This window comes from Trifolium pratense, linkage group LG4 (genome assembly GCF_020283565.1).
Source record: "Trifolium pratense cultivar HEN17-A07 linkage group LG4, ARS_RC_1.1, whole genome shotgun sequence".
Lineage (NCBI taxonomy): Eukaryota > Viridiplantae > Streptophyta > Magnoliopsida > Fabales > Fabaceae > Trifolium > Trifolium pratense.
Genome location: NC_060062.1, coordinates 36,992,819 through 37,006,568, shown reverse-complemented (window position 1 = coordinate 37,006,568; position 13,750 = coordinate 36,992,819). Strand labels below are relative to the sequence as shown.

Here is a 13,750-nt window from a genome sequence, read left to right as displayed (position 1 = left end):
GCCACTTGCGACGGGAATGGATTCTCTCAAGTGTAATTTACACTTGAGAGAATAAAGTGTGGTTTGTTATCATTAATCATGAAAGAGAAACATATAAAAATTTAGAGAAAATAAATTTAGATGGTGTTAAATTGCACTTTATTCTCTCAAGTGTAAATTACACTTGAGAGAATTCATTCCCAAAAAATTTAACATATTCATTTTATATTTTCTCTCAACTGTTTACAGATTATATAAATTATCAAGAACAAAAACAAGCATACAACATTATAACTAATATCAAGAATAAGTATGAACCAATATTATCTCTACAAAAAACATATAATATTGCAAATAATATCAAAGAACAATCATGAACCAATATTACCTCAAGTTGTGTTGTTAGAGTTTCGTGCTGATAACGTGTTAGAAATAAACTACAAGGGCTAGATAATAGAGATATGGAGAATGAGAGCTATGTATTATTCACTTCAAATGTGTGTGTTTACATCATAACAAGAGTCATATTTATATGAAACAAATAAGTAAGTGAAAGAAAAAATGCAATTAAGATCCACTCATCATAGTGGGAGTTATAAGATGGACATCCACTAAAACTTATATTTATTCATAACAACAATTTATTTCTTTTTTCGAAATTCACGCGGTTAAAGAAAATTGTCGCAACTTATTGCATGCAATTAAGTAAAGATTAGTCCAAATCCCCAGAATTGTGTCTAAGCTAAGGGTGTGTTTGATTTGTTAAAGGGTAAGTACTGGATAGAACAGTACAAGACAGAACAGCACAACACATAACAGAACAGCACAGAACAAACTTTTTGGGATATTGAACATTTTTTTGTCTTATATGATATTTTGTTAATAAAATGGTATTTTGGCATTTTAGACAACTTGTACTGCGGACAAAAAGTTGTGCCGTAGTTTAGTGAGGTACAAAAAATTCTGTTTTTGTCCTGTCCATTGCTTCCCAGTTTGTCCAGTTCCTGAAACAGTTTTACAATCAAACCAAGTACAACTACAGTTGTCCTGTCCAGTCCCTTATTTTTAGCGAATCAAACGGACCCTAAGAGTAATTATATAGTACTCCACACAATCCTAAATTATCAATCATTCATCACTATACGCCAAAATGAAATCATCACAGTCAACAACCATATAGTACTATCCATTAAAATAAGAAACGAAAATGACCTAGGAAATTATATCGATACTTCAAAATAATTTGTTGACAAGATCTCGATACTTTAAAAATTACTATTACCCAAATATAATTAGATACATATCCCACATCAATACGTATTTGATACTTCTAAATACATATCGGAGAAATATTTGATGACTGAATTTTATATTTTTAATAAGAAAATATTCAACAAAATACTTTCCGATACGTATTAGAGAAATATACATTGATTAAATTATATTTTGTAATACAAAAAATATTAGACATGTTTCCGATACATTATTTCACATCAGGTATGTCTTCCATATGATAAGTCCATTTTTCACATCGGTTTATTTGTTTCACCGTTTAAATTTTGTATTTTTTTTTTTCTATACAAAATCAGTCTCCATTCACAACTCAAATAAATTATAGAACTAAGAAAATCAAGTTGTATATTGTCTATGCTTAAGATCAAATAACTCTTGCATTAAGGGTGTTAGACAATTACTCTTGAATTGGTTCTTTTAAAACATAGACTAAACTTCATAGTCCAATAATTTTTTACCAGATTTTTCAAAACGAATAGTATCATATATCTGGATAACTTTAAGTCAAAACAAACTTTATATACATCATAAGAATATTCAAATTTTTATGCAAATGTTATATCCTCCACCAGAACATAAATAAGTACGAGGCTTTGATCAAACTATGAATGTATCAACGCTTAGATTTTACCAATCACGCAAAACGCCAACAAAACCACGGTCCTGGATCAAGGGAAGACAGTTGAGTCCACTCGTCGGCACCACATTCATGACGCGCACAGACTTTCCAGATTGCAACAATGTAGAATTATTATTTTTTAAACAGCAAAAGATTTTACTAATAAAAAGCTTCCTTTGAGTATAAGAAATGCTCACTGGAAGAAGGACAAAGAATATACAAGTGCCTGTCAAAACAATAAACAGCAAAAACCCAACACCAAGGAAATTACCCAACAGGCGTGTTATCAAAACACACTACCTAAAATAGATGAGAGAATAATTTTAAAAAAAATTATCAAAAAAATAACATTAATTGGATGAGACAATAATTTAATTTTCTTTTTTTGTTGATTTTAATAATTTAAGAAGTAAACTTGTAACATTTCACTTTAACTATTAATGGTGATAATTTAATATGGAGCATTATAAAATTGGCGAGAGAGTATGCATTAATCCTTCCATTTAATTTTCACTGTTATCCAAAAACCTACCTACTTTTTTTAAGATAGAACAATACAATAAGTAATGGGGTGGAGTTTAACATGGGAAAGTTGAATACTTTCCCACCATGGTACAGTTATGTTTTAACAAATCAGAGATAGGTTGGAATAACTGTCAGTTAACTTAGTTACTAATTTACTATGTTGTAAGGGAATTCACTACCTGATCCTGCATCTCTACACAATAGAAATTTCAGAGCCTCTATTCATTCATGACCAGCAAGGTCCATCTACTTGCTAAATTTTTAAAAGTTGATAAATAGTTTAACTTCTAATTAAAGCTGCATTAATGATTTATGCATTCGAATCAATCTAAGTATTCTCTATCCATGATAGATAAAATAATATATGGAATAAAAAGAGATAAAAATTGACACCTTTAATTGTAAGTATTTAGACAGGTTTCATGCCACCATAGCAACCCATCTTCTATCATGGCATAGCAAATCTTTATAACCTTTACTTATGCTATACCCAAGCTTTTGATTAGGCTTTCTTAAAAATTTCAACAACTAACATCTGAAAAGAAAAAAAAAAGAGCAAATTACTAAGACAGTTCTAGTTAGTCATGCTACCATAGTTTTGAGTCTTTCCTTGCCACAAACTAAGCAACTGCATAGTATATGCTTACAATACTTCAGATGCTCAAGAAGGCCTTGAAGCTTGCAAAAACAGCTTCATTGGCAAGTTCTTGACAGATAAACCTATACAAAAGATAACTATTCAGAATGCGCTGGCTGGAATTTGGTGTAATCCCACTGGTTTAAAAGTCACAGAAATTCAAGGAAATATGTATCAAATAGCTATGAAATATGATGCAGATTTCAAAAGAATTCAAAAAGGGATCCCATGGATAATAAGGAATTGCTGCCTGATCCTACATGCTCGAGAAAAGAACATAAATATATACAACCTTGATTTTTCTTATGGATTCAACTTTGGGGACTACCAATGCATTTAAAAACTAGAAACATGGGTTTCAAGATTGGGGGAATTTTGGGAAAGGTGGAAGATGCTGCTGTTTATGAATACCCAGAAAAGGCAAGGATTGTTATGTTGTTAATAGCGCCGCTATAGCGCGCTATAGCGCTATAGTGTAGCGTTTTACCACCTTTCCGCTATGCTATAAGGCCGCTTTCCGCTATTTAGAGAAGCGGAAATAGCGGCCGCTATTTGCAGGATAATAGAGTTGTGATAGCGGTGGCGTAGCGGATTGGTAGCGGTATTTGGCTGCTATTGTGTTTGGAGGGGGAAAATTGATAAAATCCTTATTTTGGAAATAAAGCATAAAGTAAGGGGTATTTTGGACTTTTCTGCACATAAAAAGTAACCATCACATCATATAAAGTAACCCTTTGTTTCTTCTTTCTTTTCTCACATATACTTCACGTTCACACTCTTCTCCTCTTCTCCTTCAACGGCTCCTTCACTCAATCACTTTTTCTCCTTCATAATGTGGTGGAGCTTAGAAGTGAAGATGAGGCAGAAGCAGATGCGGCTTCAAGGGCTTCAAAAGATTAATGGCTTGTCATTATTTTGTTTACTTTTAGAACTTGCTTATGCTTTATTTTAATGGGATGTCATTTTGAATACTTCTAGAATTGTAATGGGATGTCATTTTGAGTACTTCTAGAACTTCATGGAATGTTATTAGTCTTTATTTAGAACCTATTTTGATGGTAAATGACAATATTTAGTATAATTATTAAGTAAGAAAGTCCTTTTATATATGTTGTTGGAATTTATGTTTAATTTGTACATGGCCGCTATACCGCTATAGCGCTACCCGCTATATCGCAATAGCATTTTTGAGGGTCGGCGCTACGCGCCGCTATCTGAGATTAACGACATAGAGTAGCATACAACATTCAGATGGCACTACTTGGATCGGTTTCAGATATGAACATTTGCCAATGTTCTGCTTCAACTGTGGAATGGTGGGACACATTGAAGCTAACCGCCCCTAAGGAAGAGGGTCAGATTAACCCTGTGGGGCCTTGGCTGAGGTCAAATGTCTATGGGATATGCGTTTTAGAAGATAAGGATAAAATTTTCAGCAGCAATCCTCTCAAATCTGCTAGTGCGGGGCAACCTAGCCCTGTCCCTGAAGTTCTAATCAGACAAATGGCAAAAAAGGTATCCATGCAAGAACAAGAGAATGCACACAACAATGAAGTTACTGACAGAGGCCACATCAAACAATTGACGGATCTATAAATCTCACTGAACATACTGATTTATCTACCAAACGCACAAGGACAGAAGAAGAGGATCTGATGGAAGTTGACAGCTAGGACGTCCAAGTTTCAAGCAACAAGCTAAACGGCATGGCTTCTGGCTAATGGAGACACTAAAGACAGGCTTCACATGACCCTTAACGCTGTTCATCAATGGGGCACTAACAAATTTGGTATTATACCAAAGAAAATCAAGGAACTGCTGCAGTGTCAGATCAGCAGCCTTCAGGAGAAAATTGCAAACCACCATATCAATGGGCTGATTCATGAAGCCGAAAAAGAATTGGATAATACTCTGAAAAGTGAAGAATTGTGGTGGATTCAACGTGCTAGAGAATTATGGCTTCGAGAGGGAGATAGAAATACAAAAAAATTCACCAAAAGGCAACTCAAAGGAAAAAGAAGAACAAAATTTCTGTTGTTACTGATCAAGAGGGAAATGTGTGGACCGAGGAATAAGACATTCACAGAACCTTTCTAGACCATTTTCATAAGATCTTTCAGTCTTCTATCCAACTAATGTTGATGATATTAATAAAACTTTGATTTGCCTAATTCCTAAGAAAAATAAACCTACTTGCCCCGCTGATAGACCAATTTCCTTGTGCATTGTTATTCTGAAAATTGTCACTAAAACTATTGCTAATAGGATAAAGGTCATTCTCCCTCAGATTATTAGTCAGTTTCAAAGTGGCATTTGTCCCTGGTCATTTAATTACTGATAATGCTCTGCTTGCTTTTGACCACCTTAATAAAGGGAAGCAGGGTTTTGTGGGAATTAATTTAGATATGGCCAAGGCCTATGACAGAATAGAGTGGGATTTCCTTAACAGTACCTTAGTTAGCATGGGGTTTCCCTCTCAGTTAACTAATACTATTATGCAATGTGTGAGTTCTGTGTCTTTCTCTATTATTATAAATGGTAGGCCTACTTCCTACTTTAATCCTCAGAGAGGCCTCAAACAAGGGGACCCTTTGTCCCCTTATTTATTCATCATTTGTGCTGAGGTTCTGTCTGGTATGATTCTTAATAAACCGAGAATGGATTCTATTCATGGGCTCACCATTGCTCAGAAATGCCCCTCCTATTTCTCATCTTTTCTTTGCAGATGATAGCCTATTATTTTGCAGGTCTGAGAAAAGAAGCTGAAGCTATCATGAATATTTTCATGCTTTACCAACAAGCTTCAGACCAAAAAATAAATATGGATAAATCTGAGATGATTTTTTAGCAAAAACACGAAGCCAAATCAAAAGGTTGAATTCTATCAAAGCATGCCCATCAAGATCACTAATAGAATTTCTAGATATCTTGGACTCCCTACTAAGGTGGGCAGATCCAAAACTCAAGTGTTCAACTCATCATTGACAGAAGTACACTTATTAAAGCAGTGGTTCCGTCTCTCCCTACCTATCTTATGAGTTGTTTCCTCCTTCCAACCAATCTATGTAACAAAATTGAGAGCATGATGTGCAACTTCTGGTGCGGTAGGAAGGATCAGCAAAGGCAGATACACTGGACAAAAAGGGAGACCCTGTGCAAGTCTAAAAAGGATGGAGGATTGGGGTTCAGAACCCTTAAGGCATTCAATGAAGCTATTTTGGCCAAACAAGCGTGGAGGATCATCCATAATCCTAAATCTCTTGTAACTCAGACTTTAAAGGCTAAATATTTCCCTAAGGTTGATGCAATCAGAGCCAAGGTTGGCCATAAGCCAAGCTACACATGGAGAAGTATTCACCATACTTTGTGGGTCATGGAGAGAGACAGCTGTTGGAGGGTAGGGAATGGCAAAACCATTAGGGTCTGTGGGAGGATAATTGGCTCCTATATTAAAACATTTTTAGAATTATCACTCCAAGACCTCCAAATACTAATGTCCAACATGTAAACAATCTGTTTGGTGATAATGGCCAAAGCTGGAATGAACCCCTAATAGACAGTTTGTTCTATAATTTTGAAGGGGAGCAAATGCAACAATTACCTATTACTGACACTGAGGAAGATGATCAACTTATGTGGATGGGTACAAAGATGGTTGTTACACTGTTAGATCAGGCTATCACTTTATAAAGGCTTGGGAACATGATACTGGTCCTAGTACATCTAGAACTCAATCAGATAATTTGTGGCAAATTGTTTGGAGCCTTAAAATCCCTCCTAAAGTTCAAACCTTGCTCTGGAGAATCATTAATTGAGCCATTCCGGCCAGGGTGGAACTTTCCAAAAGAGGGCTTAATATCCCTATGGATTGTCCTAGATGTCATAATCAAGTAGAAACGATTAATCATATTTTTCTTTAGTGCTCTAGGGCTAAAGCAGTGTGGTTTGGATCCACTCTGCGGTAAAATTTTAACTCTTGTCCTAGTGTGGATTTTATTGAATGGCTTCAGTACATGATAACTAATTCAAGCACAGATATCATGGAACAAGTGGCTTTCCTTATAGATGGTTTATGGTATGTTCGCAATCGCAACATGCAAGCCTTTCAAAATCATAACATTCTAGAAGAATTGATTCTCAAGTTAGCCCGCGATAGAAGAGAAGAGTATAATCAAATTCAACACATACACAAGAACAACGACAACCAGCGAAGCTATCATAACAATCATACAGTGAGTTCCAATACCATCAACAACAAGAAGACCAAGTGGTGTAAACCTCAAGAAGGATTATACAAAGTCAATTGTGATGCGAATCTTACCTGTAACGGTGTTTGGGGTCTCAGCGCAGCACTTCGAAACAACACGGAATCATCCTTGCAGCTGCTTCGTGGTCAACCAAAGGTTTCGATGATGCTGCGACAGCTGAAGCTTACGCAGTTTTGAAGGCTATGGAGTTCGCACATCAGTGTTGTTTCACGCAAGTATTTGTTGAATCTGATTGTAAAAATTTAATTAGGTTTTTGAATGGGGAAGAATAAAATCTTACGTATTTTGGTAACATCAGTGTTGTTCATATATATATATATATTGTGTTAGCATGTGTATACGCACCTGAGCATGAATTTCATAACAAAAGAGCATTGAGCACACAGTTTTTCTATAGAAAAAAAGAAAGAAAAGAACATAATTCTCACTATATGTTCACTAAATGAAAGGATGACTTTCCATCATTGTAGACACTAATGAAATCAAAGGGACCAACAAACACCCTATTAGACAAAATTTTATTGGACGTGAAAGATATAACTCTAAGATTGTGTTAAGTTTCAACTTTTTATTAACTTGAATTGTTTCTTTTATTGTTATACCTTCACTGTGCATATATTTCTTGAACTTGGAAACTGAAATATTCATAGAAATTGTCATATCTATCCCCCCCCTCCCCATTTTCTCAATTTCCAAGCCATAGTTGGAATTAATGGCATCTTTGTAAGCATGAGAGCTTGATAGAATCAACTGCCTCATTTGAGAGTTTGCAGAGGTGGGCTTAGAAGGTCTCAATATTACTCAAAGTTCCATCCAAGTGGATATCGTTTGATAGATGGTAGAAAGCCTACAACATGAATCTGGAAAAAAAAATCTAATAATAAAATAAAAAAGATTTAATTAAAGAGAATGAGGAGTTAGAACTCAGAAGAGATGAATTTTTTTCTAAACTTTTGTTTGGGCTGAACTGTGGATCATATTTTTTGAACGGGTAACTATAACAGGAAACATATTACACTGCTCTTGTTAGATAATGAAAGAGTCAACCACAAACCTTTTGTTGGATATTGAACATCAAAAGCTATAAATGGACCGACTATTCAAGAAAATTTCCTCGAGAAAATTTACAAATATAAGGTATTGATATACCAAATGAGACAGTAAAATTAACAACCTTCAAAATAGAAGCTTCTTATTGAAATGGACACCCTCATCTGAGTTATAACATCCTAATTCAAATGGACACTTGAAGAGGGGTCTCGTTCATCTGTCTTATCATAATAGTATTTGTTATTTTCTTGTTCCCGCAACTAAAACCAGTATTAGGAAAATACTTGTCATCAAATTGATTGAGAAAAAAGGAGAAAGAAGAATAAAGGGTTAAAATTCCAAGAAGAAATTAATCCACCCAACATTCAAAGGATGCAAAACAAAAGCAACTAAGAAAAGTGAAATATGAATCCAGTATAGTAGAAGTTCAAACATACATATGTTACACAAAGTAAAATAAGGTCAATGAATAAAAGAAAACTTGAAATGTGATTGATGCTAATTAATTGAAATACATGTTGGGATATATCTAAGAGAGTTATGGTCAGTTTTTATACCTCAAGGCTGAAGGTATCAATATCAGTTACGATTGGGCATACAAAATAATAGATTCAGTAACTTGAATAACAAGTAATCCACATTAGTCAAAATCAACTATGTAATATCTAGTTAGTTAGAAGTAGTCTCAAGTTGGTTATAGTTAGTTAAGTTTGTTTTAACTGCTTTTCCCTCCATAATACTCTTCTAACAATTGTATATATATACTAGTTGATTGTACCACTTAATGAATCAATGAAAACAATGATTCATTCTCACTATCCTCTTCACTAACTTTCTCAATTTCTCTATGCAAAAGCTCATGTGCAAAACAAATTTCAAATTTGGACTCCCAAATCTCACAAGAAGCAATCAATAATACATATGTGTTGGAAAATATATTTTCTAATAATATGAAATTGGGTTTTATTTAAGCATATAACAGGTATTGCAAAATCAAAATGAAATTGTGCTTCGAACCACAAAACAAAAACAGAAGCACAATCACATGGTGGTATGATTTTTTTATTTTTTATAAGAACATGGTGATATGAAATGTTACCTTGGACGTTATATATATATGGTAGTCAGTAAACGGTCTTACTTGACACTTATAAGTTGCTTCAGTTGCAAGAACATATAAGGAAAGGAAGCTCATATGCAAGACCGACCAAATTGCAAACATCACCAAATTCCAATTGAACACTGAAATTGTAATGACACGGGCTGTTGATATGCAGATAGATGTCCATTAACTTCCCCATTTCACACTCCGCAAACAACCTCCATCTCCCTCAACCTTCGTTAACTGATTATCATCTTCTGCACTGCAGCTGCAGAGACAAAACTTCAACATCAAATAAAGCTCTAAAGCTCACACACAGACAACCAGCAGAATAGAAAGAAAGCAACATTTACACACAAACTACCCTTACACAACAGAGAACAAGCTAATCTTCAAACAACACGATAAGCAGCAGGAAAAACAGAAAACTGGACGACAAAACGCAACAGGACAGAACATGGAAGACACCAGAGAAAACACAAAAGCAATAATACTCAAAATCAACCACCAAAAACTATCTAATTCCAACCCACAGAGCAACACAGAGACCTAAGCAATAACATCACAGTAGATAGGGAAGGAGGCAGAAAGGGAAAAACAAACCTGAAAACGAGTATAGTCACGTCAACTATTTCTCGATGAAGTGATTGTAGAAAATGATTTAGGGATTGAATGGATAGGAATGAATGGATTGACGCCAACATTGAAGAGTTAGGGTTCTTGAGTTCCTTCTTGTGTGAGTGAGTTTTCTTCTTTTTTTTCAATAAGCGTGTGAGTGTGTGAGTATTTTTCAAAATACTTTCATGGGTGTGTTAAGGCGAGGGTGAAGAGGAAGTCCAATGACCTGAAGAATGTGATTGAGTTTATTTGAATCATCCGCATCCTTTGTAAACTCTCCAGTAGCACGTTTGAGATCGTCCTGAACCTCATCTTCCAGCTCAAGTTGGCTCATACCCTGAAGAATTATAAGTATACACAGATTGAACAATTGAAGAAATGCCAGATGAGCAAGTCGCAAGAGCAGCACTTTGGGTAGCATAGGTCCCATCTGCGACTGCAAGAATCTCAAGCCTCCTAGAAGACACAGTGGTCAAGTTCATCTGCTGCACGGCTTTCCATGTCTCCTGACCTCCTCCATCCTCATAGATGGTGTAAAAGGGAAGGTCACCAATTATCCATAGAGCACAAGGACAAACCCTTGCAGCATGGATTTGATAAAAAGTATCCAAAAGCCTAATGATAATAGAAACATGCAGCTTCAGGTTAGTCTCAATAATATCTGGCACGAAAACAACCACATCCGTAGCAGACGCGACATTGGTATCCCCCAAGAACTCCATCAACAAATGCACAACAGTGCTATAGCCACCTCCGGAAACTTAATAGCACGAGTATGAATAGCCTGCAAATGTTCTTAGAGTAATAAGCTCGAGAGCAATATCAATAATCTTCCTCCTAATATCAAGATTGGGAGTCGAAAGCGCCCTAAGCACAACCATAACTATATCAACCATAATTTCACTCTTACTATTCCTACAAACTTTCTAAATCAATTCCAAAAAAACCATTTGAATTTTTTAACCCCAATCAATAACAATAATCCTATCTATATTCGCAAAAATATACTTTACCTCTCGGTGTAGACGGTGATTTCAAGGAGAAGTTTTTGAACGGTGTGTGTGATCTTCGCAAGTTAGAGCGTAACGAATGACGGTGATGAATAGTTGACGAATTGTTTCGCCGTTGAGGAGAAGCATTATTGATTTGTTGAATGCTTCAATCTTTGATCAGACGTTGTTTCCTTCGAGAGTTTCTTTGATCTCAGTTGATAGTGCCGGTGTTCCTTTGTCGATGAGAACTTCCAGAACCATTCTCCTAAGAACATATGAAGATATCTCATAAAATATGATACCAAATATAACTCCAGTTTCAGTAGAAGAAACTATGATATTGGCCCTTAATCTGTTTACTTGATTCTGAATCTAGAGTATAGTTTTGTGGACGCTCAACAAGTCTGAGATCACCCATAGTTGCTAATGCCAAACATAAGTTCTGGAGAGTTTCCTTGGTTCCGTTGATGACAGCATCAAGGACAATGTCGTAATGATGCACTGTTGCATATGTTTCAAGCATAAACAGGATCACCAAGTCCAGTGACCTGAAGAATGTGATTGAGTTTATTTGAATCATTTGCATCCTTTGTAAACTCTCCAGTAGCACATTTAAGATCGTCCTAAACCTCATCTTCCAGCTCAAGTTGGCTCATACCCTGAAGAATTATAACCATACACAGATTGAACAATTGAAGAAATACTAGATGATCAAGTTTCTTGACCACATAACTGAATCATAAATCATTAACAGAAACGACCATCAACTGACAGAATACCTAGCTTAATATGAAAAATTCAAGAAATGCATAACATATCATGACTTGGACGATATAGGTATAAATGCAAAAGCATAAAGTTCAATCATTAGCAAATGATGAAACAGTGATTCAACTATACCATTCTTACCACAGACATACAAAAAAAAAAAAAAAAGAGAGAGTTAATAAATACAACCATCATACCTTTCTTCTCTTGAAATGGTAAAATTTGAGCCTTTGTCTTAATCTCCTCGGTCTCAAAGTGTTGCTTATCTGCATGCATTTTCACAAAGCTCTGCCTACAAAATTCCAGCCACATCTTCCTTATCTCATCCCCAGTATTGTACAACAATCTAATGCAACGGACTATCCTGTCATGAGAATCATTATCAAATATCAATTGGACATGGAAGAACTGACGACTGACCAAGCTGCAACATTGATACCATGATCAACAAGGACTGTGAAGTTGTTAGGAACACAAATTCAAGAAAGAAGAGAAAAATATTATTAATGATAAAAAGAAACTATTACAGAGATTGAATCGTTATAATCCCAGAGAAAAGCTACTAAAATGAAGAAAGAATCCTCCCTTTGCCCAACCCTAAGGATCTAATACAATATGATACTGAATAATCCCCCACTAACCCTCTCAGTCTCTCACACACCTCATATACTACCTCTCCCATGTATATGCTCTCACTCTCTCAGACTAACATGTCAGCTCAGTACTCCGCCTATCTATTTGGGACTTTCTCATAATGAATCCTATCAGAAGTTGCCTTATTAACTTCAACTTTTGAGATCTGGACCTCTTCCAACCTTACGATAAGCTTTGTCATGGTGCATCCAACAACTTCCTCGAGGAATAAATCACCCGAAAGCCTCAATGATCTCATGTTCCCAATAGAAGACAACAAGCATTGTACAAGGGTAGGAGGTGACACGGCAGTCTCAAGAGCAGCACTTTGGGTAGCATAGGTCCCATCTGCGCAAATCTCGAGCCTCCTAGAAGACACAGTGGTCGAGTTCACCTGCTGCACGGCTTTCCATGTCTCCTGACCTCCTCCATCCTCATAGATGGTGTAAAAGGGAAGGTCGCCAATGATCCATAGAGCACAAGAACAAACCCTTGCAGCATGGATTTGATAAAAAAAAAAGTATCCAAAAGCCTAGTGATAATAGAAACATGCAGCTTCAGGTTAGTCTCAATAATATCTGGCACGAAAACAACCACATCCGTAGCAGACGCGACATTAGTATCCCCCAAGAAATCCATCAACAAATGCACAACAGTGCTATAGCCACCTCCGAAAACTTAATAGCACAAGTGTGAATAGCCTGCACCAACATCATTACAACCTGATCAATGTTCTTAGGAGTAATAAGCTAAAGAGCAATATCAACTTATCAAGATTAGGGGTTGTAACTGCCCTAAGCACAACCATAACTATATCAACCATAATTTCACTCTTACTATTCCTACAAACTTTCTTAATCAATTCCAAAACAATCATTTGAAGTTGTTCACCCCAATCAATAATCCTAACTATATTCGAATAAAAGGTAATTTACCTCGGTTTAGTCGGTGATTTCAATGCTTCAATCTTTGATGAGACGACATCGTTTCTTTCAAGAGTTTCTTTGATCTCAGTTGAGGAGAAGCATGAACTACGAGACTGCATGATTTCTCCACTGTCTTTAGGGTTTCAATCCCCACCGTGATTGAGCTGTGTAAAAATTTTGGAACTATACGAATAATCGAACCATATACAAACTTGGTTCAAGGTTAACCGTAGAAGGCAGATATCATTTTCTTTTCTTTTATTCGGTGATTTTTTCAAAAGGAAAGACAAATGTCGTCGGTACTTGGTATGGTTGGCAACCACTTGCAATATTTGGAATC

General features: G+C 35.8%; 1 long non-coding RNA gene across 2 annotated transcripts; it reads right to left on the bottom strand.

Moving 5' to 3' along the window:
* Positions 1-2,717: 2,717 nt before the first annotated feature.
* LOC123920792 lies at positions 2,718-13,641 on the bottom strand. 2 transcript variants are annotated; one of them, XR_006813759.1, is made up of 7 exons: positions 13,420-13,641; positions 12,049-13,185; positions 11,105-11,742; positions 10,077-10,875; positions 7,375-9,741; positions 3,064-3,136; positions 2,718-2,951 (listed from the first exon to the last, which is right to left on the bottom strand). It is a non-coding gene; the product is annotated as an uncharacterized LOC123920792 (long non-coding RNA). The 2 variants fall into 2 exon arrangements; XR_006813758.1 differs by having other exon boundaries at positions 2,718-3,136.
* Positions 13,642-13,750: the final 109 nt, after the last annotated feature.